The 24014-nt window shown below is 33.7% G+C and overlaps 1 long non-coding RNA gene across 1 annotated transcript; it reads right to left on the bottom strand.

Annotated features, from left to right (window-relative positions):
• Nucleotides 1-536: 536 nt before the first annotated feature.
• LOC134721494 (uncharacterized) lies at nt 537-22688 on the bottom strand. The gene is made up of 6 exons (XR_010107868.1): nt 22545-22688; nt 12110-12133; nt 10447-10555; nt 7641-7738; nt 7071-7185; nt 537-732 (listed from the first exon to the last, which is right to left on the bottom strand). It is a non-coding gene; the product is annotated as an uncharacterized LOC134721494 (long non-coding RNA).
• Between the last annotated feature and the right edge of the window lie 1326 nt (nt 22689-24014).

The following is a 24014-nucleotide window of genomic DNA, read 5'->3' as shown; positions in this document are numbered from 1 at the left end:
TTTAGCTTATTGTAAGAAAATAAAGGCAAAACAAAATGAGACAAAAAAACTTTTTTCCGAAAAATATAAAGGTGGCTACAACGATTATTTTTTATATGTTATAGATAAAGGTCCAATAAACAAATGCAAACAAACAGGTTATCAATAGGACCCTGCTCTTGGAAGAAAATAGAACTTGAAAAACGTAATTTTCACTCCTTTTGAGAAAATGAAAAACTGTTACAATATGTTGCCATGGAAACAAGAGTTGCCATAGTCACAACTACTGTTTATCAACTTCAAGTTTTAGACCAAATTAATACGCAGTTTAATAAAAAAAAATCTGTGATGAAAAACAGAAATTTTTAAGGTTTTAGGACTGAATTAAAGGGTTGTTATTGTGCCATCGTAACCATAGCAACCAAAATTAATGTACAACACATGTGTAATTGTTATTTGTTTTAGTTTCTTATCAAAATAGTAAATTTGACAACATTCACTGTATCACCCTCTGCATGGTTCTTAGGTGGAGCCATACATAAATACATTAAACAAAATAACAAATATTAAAGACTTTAATATTTTTTGATAAACAAAATTCTATTATTGACAGTTGCTTATGTGAAAAGAAACATCTAAAGGTCTGGGTAACCGGTGATAACATAAGGTGGTGGACATACTGGTTGACTACAGCATTTTCCCGCTAGTGCTGGGTTCCAGTGACAAACGTCAGGAAGATCCCATTTAGGACATCTGAAATGGAATAAAAGTTGATGAAATACTATATCTGTAAATGTTTTGTGTTCTATTCATATATCTGAACAGATTACAGTTGTTTTATATATCAAGTTTTCAAAGTAAGATATTATCTATTCTTATAAAATTGTTTATCAGAGTTAAAGTGATATATAAAAGCTAAGTTTTTCTCTACAATTTCCAAAAGGTGATTTACTCTGAAGTTTCAGCATTCCATAGGGAACAAGTTTTCTCTAATTTTTCTTTTTAATTGTTGAACACATATCTCCGAACTTGAGATCAAAGATACAACAAAGACATTTAAGTCCGTGTCATATATTGCCATACATGTAAAAAATGACAATTTAGGTCAATTCGCGAGAGAAAAAAAAATAGACGCCAAAATATTCGAGCCTAACTATTACAAACTTTCTGTGCAGCAACATTCTATTAGTGCCTGTATATGAAGTCTATCAATCATACATACTGGATACGTAATTCCAGAGCTTGCATTTTCTATAATGATTTCCTAGATAGAGGATTATTCATCCGCCCAGTAGCATAACTACAATTGCATGAACTCACGAAGAACTAACAGGAAACTGGCTCGGACGTCGACCAGTATAAAAAGGTCCGAAACAGACGTCACCATGGACACGGTGTCGTCTGATAAGGCAGGTGTCCCCTCATCACCAGACATGACAAATATCCTAAACACGACTCATTCAGATCATCGTCCTAGTGACAACAGCAATATTATACATACACAGCCTTGTTCAGTTCTCCTTAAAGACATTTTGGTTTTTGATGACACAGTACAACACTGTCGCATTGCAAAATGTGAGACCAAAGGCTACAAAACTTGTGCTATTTTAATTACAGATGCTGAATTCACAAGCAATTTGACCAAGAAGTCATATTTTACCAGAAGTTACGATGATCTGAATTGTAAATCGATAGATGTCGTCTACGGATTAGAGTGCAACCTTTGCGGATTGGTATACGTCGGTGAAACGAAAGGAAGGCTAAACAAACGTATGTGCGGTCATAGATAAGACATTAACCTCAATGCTAACGACATTCTATACCAGCATTTCAATCAGCCCGATCATTCCATCGTTTCTATGACAGTTCGAATTATCGAAAAAATATTCCATAGCTCGAACAATCCTAATCTTTCAACGACTCTCCGTAGACAAAAAGAAGACTACTGGATTAGACAATTGGGAACTGCAACACCGTATGGCTGCAATGACAAAATTGATGGTATAGGTATTCAATCTAGTCCTTCGTGTAACTCGGTGAATGTGATGAATATTTTCAACTCGACTCCTCGACGTAGACGTAGTCATGGCCATCGTCATTTTACATCACCATCTCTGCATGATGTCTCTATTAATGACTTGCTGCCATGCATACAAAAACCGTTAGGTATACATCCCATTCGCACGAAACTTTATTTATTACCCCTTTCCAAACTTCATTCGCTGTTCAATTTATGTTTGGAATCCACTGTTACAAACCCTCATTCAAATCAATACAAACTACAAGCTATTATTTCGGATATTGCTAGTCACAGACTTTTCAAGCCAGTTCGCATTGGAAAAGATGAAAAAGAGAAAAGATCTTTTCTAAATCTTCCCTTTGCCAACAAAGGTCTCGATGGCGTCAACCTAGGCAATATCCTTCATCATAAATTAGTTCAATCGAAAATACCTCCTTATTTCAAAGACCAGTCTGTACCAATAATTTCTTATACCTATACCAAACCTATTGCAACTAAAATTTTCAATTACAAACGCGTGTTGCAGGATCTCGATATTGACGACTTCAAGTCTTAACCTCCTGAATGCACTTGTGCTAGTTCCCAATTCAATATAATCTTGCTGGCCACGTTACTACCGGTGACCTTAACATTGTTAATAACACTTCTCTACGAAACGTGTTATCGAAAGGTCCGAAATATCGTGAGCCTAAATCCATCAATTGGAAATACAACTTTAAAATTTTGATGGATACAGTCAGGTATTAAGCCAGGCAATGGGCTAAGCGCGAGAAGGAAGACGTAGACACTCTATCCGAATGGATTAAGGCAGTGAGGTCGTTAATACAAATCGAGTTAAGAAACTGATAGGGTCCATCAATGCCCATGCTACGTCAATCTTCAAAGGTCCAAATGTTGCTAAACACATATCTGACCTCCATGATAAATATGTTGTTGTCCCCGCAGACAAAGCCCCAAATAACATCGTTTTTGTCTGTAAAAGTCATTACATTAATTGCTTGATAAACGAATTAGTTATAGACAATTCACTTGGAAACCCAACATATACCCTCACGACACTTACCAAAGAGGAAATCCTGGATAATCATAGGTCTGTTCTTTGTTCCTTTGGTATTTCAACCAAAGATGAAGAACTGGATCTTCCATCACTGTATTGGATACCTAAACTACATAAGTGTCCTTACAAACAACGGTATATTGCTGGGTCTTCCAAGTGCTCCACGAAACCCCTTTCTAAATTATTAAAATCCATTTATCAGCAATCAAAGACGGGCTTCAAAGTTATTGTAAAACTGCCTATTCTAGAGGTGGCGTGAATCAGATGTGGATACTTAAAAATTCCAAAGATCTTTTAGAGTACATACAATCTAACTCTCTTTCATCTTGTAACAGTATTAAAACGTTTGACTTTTCTACTCTTTACACAAGTATTCCACATTCCAAACTAAAAGACAAATTAAAAGAGATGGTATTACTTTGCTTCATAAAAAAGAATGGCCAACGTAGATACAAGTATCTTGTCTTAGGGAGGGATAAATCCTACTTTGTAAAGAATCATTCTGATTCAAACAAAAAATTCTCTGAAACCGATATTATCAAGATGCTTGATTTCTAGATTGACAACATATTTGTTACGTTCGGAGGACGTGTTTTTCAACAGACTGTCGGCATCCCAATGGGAACAAACTGTGCCCTCTACTTGCTGACTTGTTTCATTATTATTTTGAGGCTGACTTCATGCAGGAACTTCTTAGGAAGAAAGATAAGAAGTTAGCCATATCCTTTAACTCTACTTTCCGCTATATAGATGACGTTCTTTCACTAAACAATTCAAAATTTGGTGACTATGTGGATCGCATCTATTCCATCAAATTGGAGATAAAGGATACGACAGATACAGTTAAGTCGGCTTCATATCTTGACTTACATCTAGAAATTGACAATGAGGGTCGGTTGAAGACAAAACTTTACGACAAAAGAGATGATTTCAGCTTTCCAATTGTGAACTTTCTATTTCTAAGTAGCAACATTCCAGCAGCACCTGCATACGGGGTATATATCTCCCAATTGATACGATATTCCCGTTCTTGCATTTCCTATCAAAATTTTTTTGATAGAGGGTTACTGCTCACAAGGAAGCTATTAAACCAAGAGTTCCAAATGGTGCGGTTGAAATCATCCCTTCGTAAATTTAACGGACGCCATTACGAGTTGGTTGACCGTTGTGGAATAACCGTTTCACAAATGATATCGGATATGTTCCTTACGTCGTAACTACAATCCCCTTCCCTTTCATGAATTTGACCTACCGAATTAGACTATTTACCGGATTTGTAATCACATAAGCAACACGACGGGTGCCGCATGTGGAGCAGGATCTGTTTACCCTTCCGGAGCACCTGAGATCACCCCTAGTTTTTGGTGGGGTTCTTGTTGTTTATTCTTTAGTTTTCTATGTTGTGTGATGTGTACTATTGTTTTTCTGTTTGTCTTTTTTCATTTTTAGCCATGGCGTTGTCAGTTTGTTTTAGATTTACGAGTTTGACTGTCCCTTTGGTATCTTTCGTCCCTCTTTTATAATGTACATTGAAGCTAAACTCTTAATAATTTCAATTCCAATTGATATCATCCCTTCGCTATTTCAAACTGATGCTACTAAAAGTGTTTCAGACCAACACAACTTACAAATTACAGTCAACCCCGTTTTAAAGCGACCATTCACGGGTGAGCAAAACAAAGTGGTCTCTAAAACAGGTGGTCTTTTAATACAGCTCAAATTTATATGAAATGCATTACAGAGGGATCGAGAAAAAAACAATGGTCTTATGAAAAAGGTTTTTGCTAAATACAGGTGATCTCTTAAGCAGGCTTAACTGTTTTCCTTTTTTGAAGCAAATTGGTTATTAACACTACTTTTCCTTAATGTTATAATCGGTTCTGTAGTCATTTTTTCTGTACTAGCATAATCATTGACAAAACTTTCTTAAATCAAGAAATTATTAAGAAACTTAAAAGTTAACTCCCGCAGGCAAAGTTGATCTTATATTATTGAGGTTCTGATGTCATATAGCTCTTCACTAGCTCTATAAATATGGTTTAACTTTTCATAACTTTTTTGGCTGAAAGCCTTCCTGGTTATTAAAAATCAAGAATAGCACAGAAAAATGAAGAAGAAAACCAAGTGCTCTGGGTACTGTCTTTTGATCATAACAAGTTTCTGTTCAAGTTCCCTACAATTCTATCAAGGTCCAACAAAGTTGATTAATAACTTTAGTCTGTATCGTTATGTTTACTGCTAAAAAGAATAATTAAGCTTACCATTTACAAGTGGAAAAATTGTTGCAGAATTGACAAATAATAATTCAATTAAAAGTATTATATTTAAAAAGGCACATCCAAGGCCAAAAGAATTAAGAAAAGACAATGTCTGCTAATATACATAAGCTTTCACTTCTTGAAGAGATAGAAAGACAAAATACCAAGCAATGTATAATTACAGACAACGAAGGCCAGGACAGCAGAAGTTTATAAATATGAGCTTAACGATTAATGCATAAACATAAAACAAAAAATCTTGTTTGTATGCCCCACCTACGATAGTAGAGGGGCATTATTATGATTTCTGGTCTGTGCGTCTTTCCGTCTGTCCGTCCGTCCGTCCGTCTGTTCGTCCCATTTCAGGTTAAAGTTTTTTGTCAAGGTAGTTTTTGAAGAAGCTAAAGTCCAATCAACTTGAAACTTAGTACACATGTTCCTTATGATATGATCTTTCTTTCTTAAAACAAAATTGTTCTTTTGACCCCATTTTCATGGTCCACTGAACATAGAAATAAAAAGTGTTTTAGGTTAAAGTTTTTGGTCAAGGTAGTTTTCGATGAAGCTAAAGTCCAATCAACTTGAAACTTAGTACACATGTTCCCTTTTGGTTGATCTTTTTACTTTTTAAGGCCAAATTAGATTGTTTACCTAATTTCACGGTCCATTGAACATAGAAAATGATAATGCGAGTGGGGCACCCGTGTACTTTGGACACAATCTTGTTTTAAGCAAGGATCGATTTAACTACTGATGTGTGGTATAGGAACTTATTTCCATTTAAAATAAGTAATAAATACAAACTGCCTTTACAACTAAGGAACAGTGGTGTCCCTTCATTTTTTGAATAACTGCTGTAATAATCTCAATTGAATTCAAAGAAATTATTATACTGTTATAATTACTCTTTAGATATAAAATTTACAGAAATATTTTGCTAAGATCGGTAGATATACTGCACATAATGTGATTACATTAAATTTTTCATTTCAATGAACATATTTGTCGCACAGACTCCTTTGTTATTAAAGATGTTTGTTGTACATTGCAAAAGTAGTAAGGCAGGAGTTTAAAATGTTTATATATCTTTTCAATGACTATAGTTATATGTTTTAAATAACTCAAAAAGAAGTAGGGGCCATTTATATATAATGCATGCCAAACAAATGGATTATCTTAAATTTTTGGAATGATGTAAACGAAATTCTTAAATTGTTTCTTTATAGATATAGGTGGGTGACAAGTTTTAAAGTGCCTTCTCTGAGTACCATTTATGTTTCAATGGAACAGTCCTTATTTTGACATCTATACAAAAAAACGAAAGTCCTGTTCCTTTGTCACAGTTTTTTTAATTATGATCCGCAGTGGTTATAATCATAAGATTCTTATTCGAAATATAAGCTCAAAGTACGGGCCGTATGGGGGTCTATTCGAGTTTACTTCTATTTCTTGGCAAATACTACTTACTTTTCTTTACATTGGTATTGACCGTTCATGGCATCAGTTCAGACACAGATTAACGTACAACCATCAGATCAGGTTTCCTTAGATGGATTTGAAAATTTACAATCTCAAAGAGGAAAAATGTATATAACAATATGTAAATTTTCAAAGATTGTTTTTCCAATCAAGCAATTGTTTTAACTATGATTCACAATGATTGGGGCCATTAAATCCTAATTTGAATTATTTACTGAAAAATAAAGGCCATGGGCCTTATCAAATTTACTCCTTTTTCTTAGCAAACATTACTTACTGTTCTTTACATTGGTATTGACCAGCCTTGGCATCATTACAGACACAGCTAAACTGACAACCATCAGACCAGCTTTCATCCTGCTTATATTCCTTTCCACCATAATTACATATCGCTGAAAGTAAGGATGTTTAAACTGCAATGTAATAGATTATTTTTACAAATATCATATTGAACCAGTACAATATATACCATAGGCTTATATACCTTATAAAGTACAGACAACAATGTTAGACAGTTTTTCACTTGAATGATGTCACTGATAGATATATGAATATATTAACAAAAAATATGAATTAGCCAGCAAATATCCTGAAATTTAATTTATTAAATTGATGTTTAGCTGCTACAACTATTGGGCATATATAGTTATATCTAACTTCCCAAATTCTTCCTAGCGTGTTGTTTGGGACTTATTATCTGAAACGTTTCAAGCTTAGTAGTTCTCTTCGTGCACTCCAGATTTCTCCACCGGAAAAAACTAGTTACCATGATTTAGCAAAAAGTGTGGGACAGTTTGGTTAATCACTTTCGATCAATCAATTGACACATAGTGAAATGAAAACTCACGTTCACCAACTCCAATCAGATAACCTTCATGACAGCATCCTCCAGGAGTTGGCCGTACTATTTGCCAGTTTGGTGGAAGATATGGATATCTTGGACATCTACAATTAAAAGTTAATTTTATAATTGCATATTTGAAATGTATTCTTATTTCAATTCTTATTTTGTTAGTGGTTTCAAAATAACAAATAAATATATAAGACTGTTTTGTTTTATTCATAAGACACTATGTGTCAAATCAAAAATAAGCGAATATGCAATCAATATAATATGTGCAACTCATGTTTTGATAAAAAATGTGAATATTTCTTCCCAAACTTAAATGAAATAAATTAGTGAATGAGTCACAAAATCAAATACATTTACGTCTTCAAATGTAAAATCTGCCTTCTGTCAAATGGTTGGGAAACTGTGGTCCCTTACTTTGATAAATATTGCAGTTCTACCTAAACTCTAAATAGCTAATCAAGTTTTCATGTAAACTAGAGGCTCTCAAGAGCCTGTGTCGCTCACCTTGGTCTATGTGCATATTAAAGTCATAAGAAACCTCAAATAAAAAAAAAATAATGCATATGTTTTTTTATAACCCAATGGATAGTTTTCATTATAAAACTTATGTACATATACTTTTTTCTGAAGAAAATTCTTTAATTTATTCATATTTAGAAGAAGTTTACTCTTTCCAGGAAGCAATTCCCCCGACATATTTTCTGTATGCAAAGTGACCTCAGTGTGACCCATCTCGTAGAAATCCGGTGATCACAATACGCATGGATGTCCTTAAAATAAGCTATTAACTGAATTTACATGTTGAACACGTGCTCAATTTTCATGCTTTTTGTTGATTTTTTGTCGATTGTTGACAAACAGGTGACAGTCGTTAAACTTCGGCTTCAAAACACGAACTTTAATTGCATGCCATATTTTCACAACAACACTGACCGATTGAAAAAAAAATGACGATTATACGAAATTTACACGAAAAAAAATGATAAATTCGTGCACAGAAGACTAAGTTAATGATGTTTGTATGCATTGGTTCAAGAATTGGAAGAACATTATTTTTCACCGGTCACTCGTTTCTTATGACTTAGGGCACAGATAAATTCATGACAAAATCGTGTTTTGGTGATCATGATGTGTTTGTAGATCTCACTTTACTTGACATTCTTCTTGCTACAATTATCTCTATCTATAATGAACTTGGCCCAGTAATTACAGTAGAAATATATTCTAAAAATTTACAAAAGTTTATGAAAGGGGTAAACTGACAATTTTGGTCATGTTGATTTATTTGTAGATGTTACTTTGCTGAACATTATTGCTGTTTACAGTTTATCTCTATCTTTTATAATATTCAAGATAATAACCAAAAACTGAAAAATTTCCTTAAAATTACTTATTCTGGGGCAGCAACCCAACAACAGGTTGTCTATTTTGTCTGAAAATTTCAGGGCAGATAGATCTTGACCTGATAAACAATTTATCCCTTGTTAGATTTGCTCTAAATGCTTTGGTTTCAGAGATATAAGCCAAAATCTACATTTCGCCCCTATGTACTATTTTTAGCTATGGCGGCCATTTTGGTTGGTTGGCAGGGACACGCCACATATTTTCAAAATAAGATACCCAACTGATGATTGTGGCCAAGTTTGGTTAAATTTGGCCCAGTAGTTTCAGAGGAGAAGATTTTTTAAAAGAATACTAAGATTTTAGAAAAATGGTTAAAAATTGACTATAAAGGGCAATAACTCCTTAATGGGTCAACTGGCAATTTTGTTATGTTGACCTATTTGTAGATCTTACTTTGCTGAACATTATTGCTGTTTACAGTTTATCTCTATCTATAATAATATTCAAGATAATAAGCAAAAACTGCAAAATTTCCTTAAAATTACTAATTCAGGGGAGTAACCAACAACAGGTTGTCCGATTTGTCTGAAAATTTCAGGGCAGATAGATCTTGACCTAATAGATTATTATACCCATGTCAGATTTGCTCTAAATGCTTTGGTTTAGAGTTATAAGCCATATCTACATATTACCCCTATGTTCTATTTTTAGCCATGGCGGCAATCTTGGTTAGTTGGCAGGATCACGCCACATATTTTTTTAAACTAGATACCCCAATGATAATTGTGGCCAAGTTTGGATTAATTTAGCCCAGTAGTTTCAGAGGAGAAGATTTTTGTAAAAGATTACTAAGATTTACAAAAAATGGTTAAAAATTGACTATAAAGGGCAATAACTCCTAAAGGGATCAACTGACCATTTCAGTCATGTTGACTTATTTGTAAATCTTACTTTGTTGAACATTATTGCATTTAAAAGTTTTTCTCTATCTTTAATAATATTCAAGATTATAACCAAAAACAGTAAAATTTCCTTAAAATTACCAATTTAGGGGCAGCAACCCAACAACAGGTTGTCCGATTCATCTGAAAATTTCAGGGCAGATAGATCTTGACCTGATAACAATTTTACCCATGTCAGATTGCTTTAAATGCTTTGGTTTTTGAGTTATAAGCCAAAAACTGCATTTTACCCCTATGTTCTATTTTTAGCCATGGAGGCCATCTTGGTTGGTTGGCTGGGTCACCGGACACATTTTTTAAACTAGATACCCCAATGATGATTGTGGCCAAGTTTGGTTAAATTCGGCCTAGTAGTTTAAGAGGAGAAGATTTTTGTAAAAGTTAACGACGACGGACGACGACGGACGACGACGGACGACGACAGACGCCGGACGCAAAGTGATGGGAAAAGCTCACTTGGCCCTATGGGCCAGGTGAGCTAAAACATTACTTACATATCCACACAATTGTAGCGACCGTTGACACAAGTACAGTTTTTGTCACAGCCATCTTTCCACTCAGCATTATGTTGGTAATGAACTCCTTTATATGAACAACCTTTAGCTGTAACACATTCAAAAGATATAGTTGTTAAAAGTTCTTCAAACTTTTTTAATTTTCAAGAATGCTATTTTCGACAAACCATTGATTTCTCCCGAGTAACTGCCAAACAATCAAGTTCAAGTAGAAAGTACAGCATTAGCTTTTGGTAAAGGAGTAACAGGATTCTTAAGAAATTATATTTTGTTCGATACTCTTGTTTTTGACTTTTTGGTAAGATATTTGGAATCTTTACTGTATACATATAGGATCAAAAGATCTTTTGCCCCCTTACCCCTTATTTTGATTCATAATTTAATTACATAATCATAGTAACAAAAATCCATTTACGAAAATTCTTCTATTTAGCTGAAAACATCAAATCTCTAAAACCTACGCCATAGATTTTTCTGAAAACCTATATGTAGTTGACACATACATTTCTGTTTTACTGATACAAAATAATCATATGGTCACCGACTTCATTGTTTTGTCTAACAACCAATGTGTTACCTTGTTAGTAGTGAACACCCTCAAAATTCAACGTTTTTCGGCCTGCAACGCGATGACATTAAAATGATGAATCCTTTACATAACATATCAATCATGTCTCTTTTATATAACAATTACATTATGAATCCTTTAATTAAAATATAGATCATTTGTCGATTATATAACAATAGTATGATGAATTATTTACTTCACATATAAATCATGTGTCTTTTAGATAACAGCTACTTAATGAATCCTTCACTTAACATATATATCATGTCTCTCTCTTTTATATAACACTTACATAATGAATCCTTCACTTAACATATATATCATGTCTCTCTCTTTTATATAACAATTACACAATGAATCCTTCACTTAACATATATATCATGTCTCTTTTATATAACACTTACATAATGAATCGTTCACTTAACATATAGGATCATATAGATCATGTGTCGTTTAAAAATCGTGTGTCTTTTAGATAAAAATTACATATAAATAATGTGTCTTTTAGATAACAATTACATGAAAATCATGTGTTTTTTTAGATAAAAATTACATAATGAAATTTTTACTTAAGGTCAAGTTACAATAAATGGCTTTTGTCACAGATTTCAGTAAAGTTTTGCCAACTTTGGCTCGTTCAACTACTGAAAATCGAAAAATAATGCATTTATCTCCTTTATTATTTGAAATATAACTGATCGAAATCTTTCAAAATGGGAGAAAATTTGAATAAAAGGCACACTAAATCGGCGAAAAACCTTCTTAAGTTTGAATTAAAATCATCAAATCTATTAAAAACTACTCAAAAGATTATTTTGAAAAAACTATATGTTGTTGATACATAAATTTGCGTTGTAATGATGCAAAATAAAGAAAGGGTCACAGACTTCGTTTTTACAGTATACACCATTTACAGTTGTGTTCCTTGTGAAAATAACCTACAAAACGTCGAAATTATCGTACTCAAAATGAAAGTGTACATGTTTTTTTATAATCTTATTGTAAATAAAAGTTGATGACGCATAGGCAAAATGTCAAATTTGTTGTTAAAATTACTATTGAAAATTAACTTACGTGTTGGTGTTGTTCTTATATGTCCTGCAATAATAAACACACAGAGATAATTTAATATTGTCTAAACTTTATATTAAAGGTAAATCAATCTCTTTGATTATCAATTTATATTAAAGGTAAATCAATCTCTTTGATTATCAATTTATATTAAAGGTAAATCAATCTCTTTGATTATCAATTTATATTAAAGGTAAATCAATCTCTTTGATTATCAATTTATATTAAAGGTAAATCAATCTCTTTGATTATCAATTTATATTAAAGGTAAATCAATCTCTTTGATTATCAATTTATATTAAAGGTAAATCAATCTCTTTAATTATCAATTTATATTAAAGGTAAATCAATCTCTTTGATTATCAATTTATATTTTGAATACTAAATGTATATAATTGACGATTGTTTATATAGTTTTTATGTCTAAAGGGCAATTGGCATGTTTCGTGATTCACTGCTTTGTAAACAAAATGCCAACTTGAAAATATCCCAAATAAAAATAAAGAAGCTTTGACTGATATAAGACAAATAATTATATACCTACTATGATTAAGATAATTAACAGGTAAAAATCATAGGGGAGCAATTTGTCACCATACACAATGCCTTTCCAAGATCTTGTTGTGTTTATGTTGCTCAATTTGTAGTCTCTATGAAAATGATTTTTGAACTTTTTTGTTTTATTATTCTTATGATTTGTCTTAACTTAATACAATTGTGATTTCAATTATTGTTTTTTGAAAATTGATAATTATAGGATATCAACTTTCATAAATCTTAAAGCCAGAAAATAGTTGAGAATTTGTTATAAAGTTTTATTAACAATGCACTATGCATTTGGAGGCCATTTTGTAAATTGTGGGTATCAAATACTTCCACATGGGAAACAATTTCGAAATTGTAATTCATATCTGAATAGTGATTTACATTGAAATCCAAGCACAGTTCCTTCTCATAATGCGAATAGATAAGAATTGCATGTAACTGATACTCATTTATCAATTTTCCTATATCTTTCTTTATTAATTTTGCAATAACTGTCCAATAGTTCATATTTTAGACGTATGCATGTTTAGATTGAATGTCGAGAACGAGAGTTAAATTTCATAACAAAAGAGATCGTAAATGTATATTAAAACATAAGAAGAGTCGGATTTTACGATCACATATAATAAAACTTCAATAACCTATTAAATCTGGTATAATGATTTGAAGATAAAGTTTACATATAAATTGAATAAATGCGAGTGTCGAGTGGACCGACAGAATGTTGTAATGTTTAAAGGTTAATCGAATTAAAGTAAATCGATTTAAGAACTTAAAATAGATATCTAGGTGTACTATTGATTTTCACTATAAACAATAAACATTACTTAACAAAGATTTATAAAAATCATTTTTGTTATACAGGTATATTTAAACCTTACCAAAGATGTAGTGTTTGTTATATAATGGTTTATGTGCCACTTGCACGATATGTCAGGGCTTTGTTGACATATCCGTTATTGAACTTCGTTAGTCTGAATAAAAGTTACAGGACCCTAGATTAAAGTTGGAGTTTTTTATTACTAAAAGCCTGAAGAAACCGGCTTTTACAAAATCTTTATCAAAAGGATAAAGAAAACATGTTTAATCTCTCCTTCTTCTTTTTTCGGCTGTCCCAAATCAGGAACCGCTAGTCTTTGTAAGCCTTTCGGAGTGAAGTGTAGCGTCCATTTCTATAGACTTTTGAAAACCATTGTTCAGAAACTAGTTCATTATGGCATCCGTGTACGGGAGTTTTTTCGCTGCGTTGAAGAAAGATAAAGAGGATGTTGATTGTCTTAATCGAGTGTTATGTTATATTTAACACATTCACCGTTTCCATTCTCAATTATATAATTTAGATTTTATACTTTTTGGCTTCTGTTAATCATGTTAATACAAACTATATATTGAATCAAAAGATTTTGTATGATTGCCAAGAGAAAAATCAAATTTTTAGAATTAAATTTTCAAAACTTTCATAAATTTAGATATCGGTCCACTCGCTGCATTATTCAACCGGAAACCAGCTAGAAAAAGAACCATGACCCCGTGACAACCTCTCCCACCTGACACCTGTGCGTCCTAACCTTCATCATTTATTCCTTAAAATGCTAGACACTAGGGGGATTAAGGGGAGGGGGAGGGAAATCTTATTTATGAAGGTGAGTATTTAAGCGCTGAATCCCTATCACTAGGAGGAGGAAAAACAACCTGTTGAGCAGCAACTAAAGGCCCTAAAGAATAGAGTTTGTCACAATGAAGAGGCATGGAACGTAAATAATGGTTAGAAAAAGCACTATCATACCTCCAAAAACCAGCTGACATGATGTCCGACATAGAGGAGGAATTAAAAATGTCCCAAGAAGAGGCTAAAGCTCTTACTTTATGTGCTTTAACTTTATGTTTAACTAAAACTTCAGAAGAAGCAGACTTATAAGCCAAAATGACAGTATTGCAAATCCAGGTAGAAATGGTTTTAGCAGAAACAGTCTATGGAAGGTGCGATACGATAAAAACTTTTCTTATATCAATGAGCGATATTGTCTTATATCAACGAGCTGCATTGTGGGAAATCTCAGACGAATGTTTACATTTTTATGAAGAAACGAAGATTTCTTGGTATAAAGTTATGATTCTATTCTTAAAACAGGCTGACGTTTGACAAGACATACGTCTGCTGTATAATTTCCATGAATTATTTTAAGTTATACGAAGCAATGTGTATTTAAACGAGAAAATTGAATTGTTGAATAAATGAGACATAAATGCACGATTTATCATTTGTAGATGTACAAATTCAATTAATGTCATGTAGCAAACTATGTGGAATGCAATTGAGATGAATTCAATTGTTGGATAAGCCAAAATCGCCTATAAGTTAAAGATAATGCTATATTTTAAAATATCAATGCGATGTTTGTCTTATATCATAGCGATATTTTTTTAATATCAAAAATTTATGAATGCGATTCTTTTCTAATATAACTACTATAGTTTTCTAATATAAAATTAATACGATGACACATCACAATGCATGTCAAAAGAACCGCAAACATAATTCACAAACTTAGTTCATGACCGGCTCAATGTTTGGGGATCAATCTATACTATTAAACGAGAAGACCTTATTTTGGGTGTCGCTTCTCTTCTTTCCACAATAAATTAATCATCTGTGTCCTATGGGTACAGTGCATAATCGCATTTGTCATCCATTCATATGATTATTCAGATTGAGTTATTTTGGGTGAAAAACGAGAAAAAAGACGTCCGGATATGTTTCCGTCATTGGGCGAAATTTGAAGTCAAATTAGACTTCCGGTTTGCGTTTTTCTGTATACTTTGAACGAATACAGTGTTTTTTCTGTCTTATATCCGTCATTGGAAGAAATTAAAGTCAGATAAGACTTCCGGTTTGCGTTTTTCTTTTTACTTTGAAACAAATACATATACTACGAATAAAGTGAGTTTTCTGTCTGATATCATTTTCAAGTTTACTATCCACGGCAGTCACAGGGTTTATTTAATAGAGAGGGTCTGAATAATATATCAATGACCGCTGTGGATCAATTATTAAACTGAGAATTGACTGTAAAAGGAAAATACACTTTCAGGACGTCTGGAACGGGTGTTTTTAAGATCGAAATTTCAAGATTGACCATTTCGGGATCCGGGATTTCTTTTTTTCGAATTTCGGGATGTCGAGATATTTAATTTGTATAATAAATTCAGAACCTCGGGATTTCATGTTTTTAAGCCCGGGATATTGGGATCAGGGCCCCTCCGCAGTGGCGAATCCAGAAGGGGCCCGTTGACTGCCTAAGTGGGGGCCCGCTCCGGTCATGCTTCAGTGATTCCCTATATATATAAGCAACCAATTATTTTCCAGAAAAGGGGGGGGGGGCCTTAATCCGCCTCTGTCCCGACCCCCTCCCCCTTTAATGAATGTTCATAATATACAGATAAGCGCTAAAATTATTCATGTGTCATAGAAATTAGTAGAGAACAAACAAAAAACAAAGGATTTTTTTGTGAAAAAAGGAGGAGCCGCGCTAGAAAAACAATTATCCTGTCCCAAATTACCTATGACTTTTTGATACCTTTTCTGAAACTCTCAAGTCGCTAAATGTTTTACAAAAAAAAGAAGATGTGGTATGAATGCCAATGAGAAAGCTCTCCACAAGAGACCAAAATGACACCGAAATTAACATTTAAAGGTCACCTTACGGCCTTCAGCAATAAGCTAAAGCCGATACTGCTGCTGTGGATCAATTATTAAACTGAGAATTGACTGTAAAAAGAAATTACACTTTCGGGACGTCTGCAACGGGTGTTTTTAAGATTGAAATTTCAGTATTGACCATTTCGGGATCCGGGATTTCTTTTTTCGAATTTCGGGATGTCGAGATATTTAATTTGTATAATAAATTCAGAACCTCGGGATTTCATGTTTTTAAGCCCGGGATATTGGGATAAGGGCCCCTCCGCATTGGCAGATCCAGAAATTTGCATACGCAGGGGCCCGTTGACTGCCTAATAGGGGCCCGCTCCGGTCATGCTTCAGTGATTCCCTATATAAGCAACCAATTATTTTCCAGAAAAGGGGGCGGGCCCCCTAAATCCGCCTCTGCCCCGACCCCCATTTAATGAATGTTCTTAATATACAGATAAGCGCTATAATTATTCATGTGTCATTAAAATTAATAGAGAACACACAAAAAAAAGGATTTTATTGTGGAAAAGGGAGGAGCCGGGATAGAAAAACAATTATCCTGTCCCAAATTACCTATGACTTTTGATACCTTTTCTGAAATTCTCAAGTCGCTAAATGTTTTACAAAAAAAAAGATGTGGTATGAATGCCAATGAGACAGCTCTCCATAAGAGACCAAAATGACACCGAAATTAACATTTAAAGGTCACCTTACGGCCTTCAACAATAAGCAAAAGCCGATACTGCATAGTCTGATATAAAAGGCTCCGAAATGACAATGTAAAACAATTCAAATGAGGAAACTTACAGCCTTATTTATGTTAAAAAAATGAACGAAAAACAAATATCACTGAACCACTGAATTACAGGCTCCTGACTGGAATGTTCATAATACATGTACACTAAATGTAATATGTGCATAATGAAATTAATAGAAAACAAAAAATGGGAATTTTGGAAATAAAGGAGGAGGGTTAAAAAAAACATTTACCTGTCCCCAAGTACCTATGAATTTTGATACTTTTCCTGAAATTCTCAAGTCATTAACTCTTTTACAAAATTCTTCCTACAACACTTTACATCCCTTCAAATACGCTCTGAATGCCCGCGATTTCGCAGGTGTGTTCTAGTATCACTAAAACTTCGTACATGTAACAAAATTAACGCTTACACGATCTTATCATTTTAAAAATGTTGCTTGACCCTATTGATATTTGAAAGTGTTAACAACCTGTTCAGTCTATTGTTTTCAATCACATGGTTTAACCGACTAATTCTGTTTAAAGTGATGATGCAATGGTGGAATCTAAATGCGGTTGTAAATAGACTACTAACCTATTAGATTCTAATATAGGTCAAGTGGCCGATCAATGCATTTGAATAGGGACATATGGTTGAACCCCACCCCCTTATCCTAGGTTTGGAACCCCCTTTTGAAAACGGCTGAATCTGCCCTTGAGGTCACACTGCTATAGCCTATCCACATGGATAATATCGAAACAGACAAAAACTAGATATGTCAAAGCAACACGAATTGTCCCGTCTTAAAATGTTGAAAAATCTGCAATTTCAATAACAAATGTGGACACAAACATGATGATAGTCTCAAATGTAAAAAATCAGCTCAAAATCTAGAGGCGTATAAAAAAAAAGAGTCAGTATAACGTGTGATTTTCAACAATTCTTGAAGTTGTTAACCCTTTATTTTGGCCAAAATTAACGGAGCAAAAAAATTCTAAATCATCATAGTTAGCTCACATAAAAAAAAAAATCAGTCCAATTTCTGAAAGCATTTAGAAAAAAAGTCTGTATAACTGAGATTTTTAACAATCTAGCAAAGTCCATAGACCGTAATTTCGGCAAAAATTAGCCAAGCAGAACAAAACTTAATAAACTTGATCTGTAACTCATCATGGTTAACTCACATAACAAAAATCAGCCCATTATATTAAGGCGTTTAAAAAAAAACTCCGTATAATGGTTTGTTACGGAATGGCGGAATTTCAGAATTTCGAAATTACGGAATTTCAGAATGACGGAATTTCGAAATTACGAATTTTCGGAATGATTGAATTTCAGAATGACGGAATTTCGAAATTACGGATTTTCGAAATGATGGAATTTCAGAATGACGGAATTTCGAAATTACGGGTTTTCGGAATGACGGAATTTCGAACAAGGGTAAAGCTATATGGCATCGACAACTTGGTTGCGGACCATACATATCACGACTTAAAAAAAACATTCTTTTAAACAGTCCAATCCAATACAGCTCCAAATAACAATTAATATTCAAATGGTAAAATAAATATTCCAAACAAATTAAAATGTACAAATGCTGATGTCCCGAACTTTGAAGATACCAACTGAGTAGCCTCAGACTATAAGTTGAACAACTTCAGATACAACGAAAATCAAAAATCTTGTCAAACAGAAAATGTATTTATTATTAACATAGAAATAATATTGAGAAGGAAAACAGTTTTTTTTTTATATCAAAGACTTTCCCCGTTGGTAAATCTATATCACTATGAACATAATCAGCTCGCCGCCTGGACGATCTTTTACATCGTGATGACCGTGAGGGCATTCCGTTGCTTTGTTACCACAGAGATTTGACTTGCGTTTTTGACTAGTAATCGATCGTATAAATAACAATCCGTATCGCTTGTTATAAATTTATTTCTTCAAGGAATACTAGAAAAAAATGTTGAGAAAACAAATGAATAAGATCTAAATGTCTGTTGACGTTAGAAATGTGTATATATTTTTTCTATATTTATACATTTAGATCGTTCAGTGCTGTTTATTTGGTAATTTTATTGACGTTATCGTTCTTGTACCATCATAACTGTCGATACCTTTAAATCTTTAGAAGTGTGTTTACACTTAACAAAAGATTCAGCACCCAAATGACGTTTTGAAGGACAGGATAGCAGTTATTTATTAGGGGTTTATCTGATATAAGATTTACAGATATATTAAGAAGATGGTGCATGAGTTCGAATGAGAGAACTTTCCATCAAAGTAATAGTTTTATTTAAGTAAACCATTATAGATCAAAGTAGGGCCTTTAACACGGAGCCTTGACTCACAGCGAACACCACGCTATATAGGAACCAAAAAAATACTAGTGTTAAACCACTCAAACAGGAAAACCAACAGTCTAATTTATATAAAAAAAAAAGGAGATTCAAAAATGCACAGGCCAAATTTTGTCGAATCAATCTTAACGAGGACAGTATGATTCATCTTTGTCAAAAGTTAGTTTCATTGTTTTCAATAAAGAAAGTCTTCCATGCATGCGTTCAACGAGCATATCTGATACATATTATTTCGGTGCGTTCATTATTAATTTGCTAAATGTTATATATTATGTGAACAATGATATTGATACTTAGCTATTTGATTACGACATTGTTTATTAAACCCCATCGGTACTGGCATTTTTTGAAAATGGTGGATTGAACCTGGTTATATTGCACTAAACCTGTCACGTGTATGACAGTATCATCAAATTCTGTCATATTTACAACGATGCATGAACAAAACAGACATAATAGGTAAAATGGTCAAAATATGGATACAGCAGTCAAATATTAAAACTAATAATTACTAATATCAATATTACAAAAACACCGCTATTATATTTTAAAAGTATCGCATTGATATTTCAAAAGTATCGCATTGATATTTTAAAAGCATCGCATTGTTTATTTTTGTATATAAGAAAAACACAGCACTTCAAATTTTACACGGACATAAACTTTAGCTTCTAACTAACTTCTGAATGTATCTTTAGACTCAATTGTTGTTTATATTTGAACAATAAGTTTTAAAGTTAGTATTTTCTTAATTTCTCGTTGCCGAAAACAACATTTTCCGCATGGAATGTCTGCATATTTACAATTGATATTAGACAATATCGCTCATTGATATAAGAAAAGTTTTTATCGATACGCTTCTTCCATAGACTGAGAAATGTCAGAAATTCCTTTTTAATAGGAATGAACAACCTAGAAGAACCAGCAGATCTTAATTTAGCTGAAGAATCTAGGTAAACAAGCAAGGCTCTCACTGGACACAAAACCTGATTATCCGCCGTTGGAGGTAAAGCAGGAATAGTCATTAAACCAGAACCTTTATCAGGTAACTGGTTCTTTGCTAAAAAAGATGGATCAGTGAGAAGAGTAACTGAAGACTTATCAGCCGCAAAGCGGAGACAAGACTCAGAAATTGACAAGGCATGAATCTCACTCCTTCTACGACCAGGAGGCTGAATGTAAAGGTTCAAAAGGCGGAAACTGAAGAACCTTCAAAACTAAACCTAAGTCCCAAGAAGGAACCAAACGCCTTTGACGAGGTCTATAAAGGCAAAAGTTTTTTATCAACAAAGACAAAAACTCATTGTCACCAAAATCAGAGCCTCCTGAAAGTGATATTGTTCTGGCTGTGGCAGATCTATATCCCTTTATAGTAGAAGGAGAATAACCCTTTTCTTCAAAAAGACGAAGGAAAAATCCGCTAACTGTTGGACAGTAACTGTGATAGGATCAGTCAGTTTCGACAGACATCAAGTACAGAAAATTGACCATTTGGAGTCATACACTGCTGCTGTAGATTGTCTGACTGATCCTGAGATACGCTTGGTTGCTCCCTCAGAAAAGCCTCCCTTTCTGAGGGAATTCCTGACAGCAACCAAGCGTGCAGATGGAGATTCTCTAGACCCTGATGAAGTTTTCTTCCATTGAATTGAGACGGTATATCCTCTCTTAGAGGACGACGAAGAGGCTTCGCACAACACAGAAGTAGTAGTTCTGGGAACCAAGACTGTCTTGGCCAAGCCGGAGCAATAAGAATGGTCTTGCAAAGATCCATCTGAATCTTGTGCAAGATCTTTGGAAGAAGACGAAAAGGAGGGCTTTCTCGTCTGGAATGGGAGAAAAGTCTCCAACTTGTGATTCAGACTGGTGGCAAAAAGATCTATATAAGGACGATCCCAACAAAGAATGATCTCCTGAAACACTGATGGATGAATTTCCCATTCTGTGTTCACTGAAACACGGGAACGGGAGAGAGCATCCACCAGAAGATTTTGACTGCCTGGAACATGTCTCACTGACAGAATTATATCGAGACTGTGCAAACAAGTTGTTTATTTATTTATATAGAAATTGAAATTGATATTTTTGTTTATTATAAGTATATTTAGATAAATTTATCATCATATTATCTGAATATTATGGATAAAATTCCAGCTTCGGCTACCCAAGAGGTAAGTGACAGTCAAATACACACTTCCAATAGTAATTTGTTGTCCCCTTGGCGGTCGGCCACCAATTCTGATGACTTTTGAGATAGAAGTTTGGAATTTCCAGGCGTTTCAGGTGTTGGTATGGAACAGGACTCATAACCTGTTCCTGTCAGGACTTAGCCGTTCACTCCTGGTGCTAGTCAGTTGTCGCTATCTAGGCCTAGTAGGGTATCACGTACCGTTACTAGGCCTGCAGAGATACCAACGTCTCCTGTGTCTTGCACGACAAGCAGGCAGGATCTACTGTCTTAATTCAAAGGAAGAAAACTTCATCAGGGTCTAGAGAATCTCCATCTGCACGCATCTTTTATAGTTGCCAAAATTCAAGGACAAAATCATGTTTTTAAAAGTTTTCATATTTTTCACCAACAAAACCAATAGTTAAACAATAAATAAAAACCTGACTCTGTTCAAATTAAAAAAAGCAAGGAAAAGGGATCTTCCTTTATATATATTAGATTTATCACAGGGTTTGTACTAACATAAGCAACATGGCGGGCGCCACATGTCAAACAGTATATACTTATCCTTCCGGAGCATCTAAGATCACTACGAGCTTTGACCGGGTTCATGTTTTCCAGTTTTTGGGTTCTTTGTTGTGTTTTGTGTACTGTTGATTGTCTCCTTCTTTTTTTATTTATCACGTTGTAAGTTTATTTTTAACTTATGGGTTTGTATACTAGTATCCCTTTGTTATCTTTCTCCTCTCCTTTAATAAGTATTAAGACTGTTCACAATAGTAATAGAAATAAGTTGATGCATTTTTCAGTACATGTATTTGTAGGACATAGACATGCTGACTGCCAGATAGACAAGCATATTGGTTACATAACTATTAAAGGGTAACACCGATTAGTAAGAAAGACCCTAAGTATATAAAATGACTACCTGGACACAGGTGACATGTCTTTTGGCAATTGCCTCTTGCCCAAATTTTGTAAGCTTCATTTGAACAGATAACGTCTTTCTGGGAGCGACATATTTCTGGTTGTTTGTCTTGACATGTCTTGTGAGTGGTTGTAAATAATGTATAACCTACAAATTAATAAGAATGTTTTTAAAAGTTAGTTTCAAAGTCTGACATGAAAATAAATAATTATACTTTGAGATGAGATGTTATGTATTTATAAAAGGATTAATATTAATTTGCCAAATTAAAGTTCTGAAAATTGACCGTTGTCCATTTTGTGTATGCAGCATTTGTATAGATAACTTCTTTCTGGGCGCTACATATTTCTCGTTCTTTGTCATGACATCTTTTTTAACAGTTGGAAATAATGTATAGCCTATAAATAAATAATAATGTGTTTTGCAGTTATTTTAGATTGATGAAAACAAAAAAAACTTCTTTCTACATGATCGTGATGATATGGTATATATACATTTTAGGAATAATACTAATTTGCAAGCGCAAAAATCAAGTTTGACATTGTTCGACTTAATTCAAGACCATGCAATACGTCGCATATAAAATAAAATTGAGGAAAGAAATGGTGAATATTTCAAAGCGACAACCACCCGACCATAGAGCAAACTACAGCCAAAGGCAACCAATGGGTCTTCAATGAAGCGAGAATTCCCGCACCCGTAGGTGTCCTTCAGCTCGCCCCTAAAATATGCATAATAGTACAGTGATAATGGATGTCATACTAAACTCCGAATTAAACACAAGAAACTAAAATTTAAAATCATACAAGACTAACAAAGGCCAGAGGCTCCTGACTTGGGACCGGCGCAAAATTGCGGCGGGGTTAAACATGTTTATGAGATCTCAACCCTCCCCCTATACCTCTAGCCAATGTAGAAAAGTAAAAGAATAACAATACGCACATTAAAATTCAGTTCAAGAGAAGTCCGAGTCCGATGTCCAAAGATGTAACAAAAGAAAACAAATAAAATGATAATAATACATAAATAACAACAGACTACTAGCAGTTAACTGACATGCCAGCTCCAGACCTCAATTAAACTGATTGAAAGATTATGTCTTCATCATATGCATATCAGGTACAATCCCTCCCGTTAGGGGTTTAGTATCATACTGTCATAAAATATATGAGAAGATCATAACCCGTGTCATGCCAACAACTGTTTTTTTTAGAAATAAATGTGTTTAGCTCCGATGCAAAGACCCTATCAGTGAATCAATGTTAAAGCCAAAATATGCAATCTTTAATGACCTGACAACAGTATCGTAACTATATCCCCTTTTAATAAGTCTATTTAAAGGTTTTGTTAGTTTCTGAGGAGAAAACTGACATTTTTGTGCTTTATAAAGAATATTTCCATAGAATTTTGGATGTGAAATACCTGAACGTATAAGATGTCTGCATGTTGAGTTATATTTTCGAATTATTT

Source organism: Mytilus trossulus, chromosome 6 (genome assembly GCF_036588685.1).
Source record: "Mytilus trossulus isolate FHL-02 chromosome 6, PNRI_Mtr1.1.1.hap1, whole genome shotgun sequence".
Classification (NCBI taxonomy): domain Eukaryota; kingdom Metazoa; phylum Mollusca; class Bivalvia; order Mytilida; family Mytilidae; genus Mytilus; species Mytilus trossulus.
The sequence above is the reverse complement of the archived record's forward strand: the minus strand, read 5'-3'. Positions and strand labels throughout refer to the sequence as shown.